The sequence below is a fragment of the Formica exsecta genome, unplaced genomic scaffold (genome assembly GCF_003651465.1).
Source record: "Formica exsecta isolate Colony F162 unplaced genomic scaffold, ASM365146v1 scaffold72, whole genome shotgun sequence".
NCBI lineage: Eukaryota > Metazoa > Arthropoda > Insecta > Hymenoptera > Formicidae > Formica > Formica exsecta.
Window position 1 is genome coordinate 6,986,819 of NW_021853485.1, and position 5,379 is coordinate 6,992,197.

The 5,379-nt window shown below is 38.6% G+C and overlaps 1 long non-coding RNA gene across 1 annotated transcript in view; it reads left to right on the forward strand.

Annotated features, from left to right (window-relative positions):
• Positions 1-3,749: 3,749 nt before the first annotated feature.
• LOC115243556 overlaps positions 3,750-5,379 on the forward strand; it is a 19,300-nt gene continuing 17,670 nt past the window's right edge. Inside the window, exons 1-2 of the long non-coding RNA XR_003885242.1 lie at positions 3,750-4,113; positions 4,346-4,392. This is a non-coding gene — a long non-coding RNA (uncharacterized LOC115243556). The remainder of the gene's footprint in view (positions 4,114-4,345; positions 4,393-5,379) is intronic.

Sequence of the window (5,379 nt, forward strand, 5' to 3'; positions counted from 1 at the left end):
GGATTTAAATTTTAAATATATGGTGTGTCGGATACGGGGCGCGGCGGGACAGATAACGGCCGGCGCGTTAGTATTATCCTCTATTCAAAAGATGAGCACCGCAGTCGCACAGTAGCGAACTCTCCGACTCGCTGTCTCTCATCCTCGGAGAGATCGGGGACATAAATCTTGGCAGCGTGCTTAAAATATGTTGCGAGGTGAGGCGATTTTTTTCCCGGTCAAAGAGACAGAGAGAGAGAGAGAAAGAAAGAGGGAGTGAACCAGCAGCGACAGAGTCGCACCGAAATCATTGACTGCGTTACGGATCCCGTGACAATAAAACAGATAGCGGGCAGTTATTTGTGATTTACCCTATATGAGGCCTGTATGCGCCATTCATCCGTTTATACAGAGCTAACAAGATGTTTCACGGATCACCATAGTGCCGAGGGATCGGATACGCTTTGGAGGTCTCCCGGCCGGATTTCAACTCGCCGGACGCTGACGAGCGAGACGCGGACTGGAACTCCGCATACATTAAATGCAACATTTTGACGTTCTCTCCAAGCCGCGCAGCAGTAATCATGGAAAAGTCGCGTTCCTGTTCTTAACGTTTCGCTTCGTTGCAGAATTGCTATGTCAGTATTCAGTTGGGAAGATTAAAAGTAATGATTTCTTTAACCCGGTTATTAAAATATTAAGGATACTTTTTTGAGTATCTATAAATATATATAAAAAATATTGATACTTTTTATTTTTTTTTTATTAAGATGTGGATCAAGAAATTGATTAGAGATTTATTTTGTGCAAAAATTATATTTTTTATTTTAATTTCTGGACTCGGTATAGAGACTATATAATAATATTATAATAAGAATTTCTATTTTTATGTATAAAAGATAGAGAGGAATAATATAAAATATAAGCTTTCGAAGGCACGCGCTGCCAATCATTCGCAATCGCTCGTTAATAGACGCTGACGAGTTGCCCGATCGTTTGGATCCTATTGTATGGTCTTCCCGAGACGCTTGAGAAAAAATTACATCCTTTCAAGGAGAGAGGTGCCTGCCTCTTTTTTGAACCGGATGAGGAGGATGCGTCGCGTCATCGTTTGTCAGCGATCTTGCGAGGAAGCAACCGTTCTCCTCTCCTTGAGTGGTCGCGGATGCTAATGTTGTTTTCGGCGCTACTGTATAATCGTCGCCGGCTATTGTCGTGTTCACAAAATGTGTTTTCCGGGGCCCGGCCGGCTCGAGGATCGAGGAGGGTGTTCTCGATATTTGAAGAGGAGGTGGCGGCCGTCGGTAAGTCGAGTGGATTCGAAACACTCGCGTTTGCTATGTAGAACCACGAGAGCGAGAGCGGCTTCTCGAGTGGCTGCCGCAATGAAAACACTAATTTTGTCCGCACGACGACCTCCTTAGAATCTTTCTGAATAAGATTAGGCGATCCGGCTCTCCACACGAGTCTCGTCGTAAGCGGTAGGCAATGGAGAAGTTAATCCACCGCACGAAAAATGATACGAGCTGTTCCGGAAAAGCTCGCTTGATGCATTCAACATGACGTGTATTTATGTATCATCTCTTTTGTAGCATCTCGATGGGGTAGATGAACAAAGATTCGGAAAGCGGTGAGTATACATCGCGCGTGGAGGGAATTATAAAAATAATATAAATATTCATTTGAGCGATGCGCATCGTGATGCCAAGTTCATGAAAAGCGTACTAACCGTGCAATCACATTCACAATATATTATCGTGTATAATAATTATTAATCGTATCTATTATATTTCTTAAAGCATCAATTTTTTAGTCCAATTTATTTTAGTCTATCCATCCGCGTATTTATCAATAATTTAACTTTATTTTACTTGAAATAAAGAATAAAATGACATGAGATTAATCCATAAATATTTTATCGCGGAACTGATTTTTTATATAAATTATTTCGAAGACGATTAATTGTGTATAAATAATAAAATATTTGATATTTTTTTTAAAGAAAGAAATAAATATTAATAAATTTTAATAAATATTTCATGGCGAAGATTGGCGCTTGACATTTGTTTTTTGGAGCATTTTTTTCGACGATGAAACCCTCCCATTGGGTACACCTTGACGTTGGTGGGAGGGCTCAGTACCCGGAAGGTTTATCCTGAAGGGGATATCGCATTATTTATTTCCCCGAAATTGTTGATACTTAAGCGCGACCGCGCTATCGGTTCTCTTCGCGCGGAATAAGTAATAGTTATTGCCGCAACGAAAACGTTCATTTTCAGCGTTCGCGATGAAACGAAGGTGCCATGGGGCCCGAAAAAAGTCTCGCCAGAGAACTCCTCTGCCTCGTCCACCTCCGTTTTCATATTTTGTGCGTCTCTCTTTCCCCATCCAGTCTTTTATTTCTCATTCAGTGTGACCGAACGGGCCGATTATAATTGTAAATGCTACCATAAACCAGGCCTAACGCCGGCACGAGGTGAAATGAATTGGCACGTTGGGGTTAAGCTTCGTGCGGAATCCGCGGGGGGCCTGCATGATGAGCGTAGGGCCCCGGCGAGTGTTGTGAATGGCCCCGAAGAATAACGTCCTGGGCCCCTCGGGCCTCTTGGGCTATTAACTTGCGCGCGGCACTAAATCATCGTTGCTGTCATCATCCTCGTTATCTACCGCCCCCGCCGACGATTCTTACCACCAGCTATTTGTATTATCGTCATCGTTTCACGGCTCGCTGATCGGCCTGCGGAACGAACGATCGATTGATCGATCGATCGAGCGCGCATACGCGGGGTCAGATGGACTTAATAAGTCAAGACGGGGCGGCCGCTCAAGTCCCGATAAATCTCTCGGAATGGAGATCGATTAGCTAATGATATTAATTGGCTCGATGAATATCTCTTAGTAATTTCTAGCTTTTCGGTCGATTAAAGTTCGCTACTGTCTGTTTTCTCTATGCGTGTATAGAGAATATATAATAACTGCCTCAGTTATCTTTAGACATCTGTTTCTAAACGTTTATCCGATCGAAAAAAGAGATCCTTCTAATTTCGTAATGTGTAACATACATGAACGATCTGTATGTGGCTTGTACGATTCGTATAAAAAACTAAAACTATATAGATAAATTAAAACTATATAGTATTTATAGATATGCTGCATTAATATATTTTTTGCATTTTTATAAAGCAAATTATAAGTTTACATATTTGTAAAAAGCGTATGCTATGATCGACGCGAGGCTGTAGTGACATTGACTAGAATGACAAATGAACAAATACGATGACATTAAATGGCAACATGTACGGTAAGCTTCGGTTACTTTATAATGATATATGCAATGCGGCTTTAATTTATGTTAACGAGACAGTTAAATTACTCAACGAGACGGTTTTAATGACATTAACGGTATCCAAACGACTCTTCTCTCGTAGACTATAAATTTATTTTAATGTCCGATCAAACGCAAAGTTTGTCGACGTGGAATCACTGTATTTTGAGTCAGCATTGAAACGCACTCAATTTTAAAAAGAAAATTGAATTATTGCACAACAAAAAGCTCTAAAATATATTTTTTAAGATATACAGTCATATAAAAGAGATGCGTAGAAATCATTTTATAATGAGTAACTAACGCATAAAATAAAAAATTAATTAGTTAATACTATATTTTCCATAAAAAATATTATTTTAATTTAATTAAATTAATATTATTGTCAATATTATAATATAATACTAATGTATAATATTATTGGAAGCTAAGTACCCAAGCTGTTTGCAACGGTTTCTTACGACTTCTAAGGCTCGTTTCGTCGATATTCTCTTTCGTTTTTTTATTGATTGTCGGATATTGGTTCATGATGGCAGAATTCGGGAATGCCCTGAAAAGTGTCGCGCATTTATTTTCATCATTCCGCGAATGGTTCGTCGCGTCTTAAAATCGGGAGTTTGCCGTGCAAAGTGTCGCGCGTCCGTTTTTAGCATACCGAGGACGATTCGCGCGTGATCGTCATTAACTGTTTTTTTCGTGAGAAGATGCAGTGCACGAGTACAAGAAATCCTAGGGAAGGAGGATAATCTGATAGTCTGAGAGGAGGAGGAGGTCTAGGAGGCATCGGACGACAGCGGAGCAACCTTACGGTAATTTATTATTTGTATACATTTTCTCTTAATCATATACGCGTATCTATTCCTGTTTACTTGATTCGTTTATTTGAATAATTTAAACAAGAGATGTAGAGAAATTCCATTAAATACTTGTTTATTATTATATGCATTGAATATGAAATCCTTTTCGTACAATAATAATTGTTTGCGATATTAATTATTTTGAATTTTATTATAATTTAGATCTTATATTTATATATTACAGATCAACCTAGTCTATACGTAATCAACTCCGCTATTATACATCGATTGGTGAGTGACAACTTTTATTTTATAGTAGAAAACGTCAAATATATATATACATATATATACATTTTTCACAGCATAGATTGAATTTATTTTTATACTTGAAATTTGTATCACATTTTTATCAGAGTTTTTATCATATGTATAGTATCTTATTTTTTGTTTATATAACCAAAACTATTAAATAATTCGTATAATCTATCACAGTAAATAATTTTTAATGAAGCAACGTAATTTAATTTGCGATAATGAAGAAACGCGATATGCTTGTTTGAATGAAAACGCTAATTCTACGCCCTCAATGACGGCATATAAGCGTGGCCGTTGAAACCTTGTGAAAGAGGTCGGTCGAATTCGTCGTTCTTGAGAGCAGAAGGGATCCGTTCGAGCATGATTTGTGTCTCGAGGATGTCTTGAGATGAGCAAAACAAGTTCCTCGGGGCCGGAGGAGAGCGAGGTCGTTTTAAAAGGGTTGCCAACGTGGTAACGTAGGTGTGTGCCGGATCGTAACAAAAACGCTCGTGATGCCCGACAAATCTCTTCGGAGAAATTATCGAAAGTTTCGTTTCGGGTATAAATACAAAACAGGACTTTTGAGGAAGGCTGACAGCGGAGCATCGGATTTGATGTCGGTTGAGAGCTGAGATCGGAGCGTGTCGTTTACTAATTTTCGGACCCGAACGAATTGACGCGCAGCGACGCGACATGAATATTCATTTCTTTTTCTTGCCTCTCGACGACAGCTATTATAACCACTTAGGTCTATAATCTAAATGTTCCGATGTTCCGATATGCCCACCAACATCTTCGCTTCTACATTTAGAAAAAGAACCGCGAATATAATATATATACCTGTATATGAGAGATTATCTAGAAATTATATGTATACACATATCCGAAGATTTTTATTTCAATCATTTCTCGCTTTATTAATTTTATAGTTTTACTTTGCTAGATAGATTTTTGAATTATTATAATTTTTTTTTAACATAT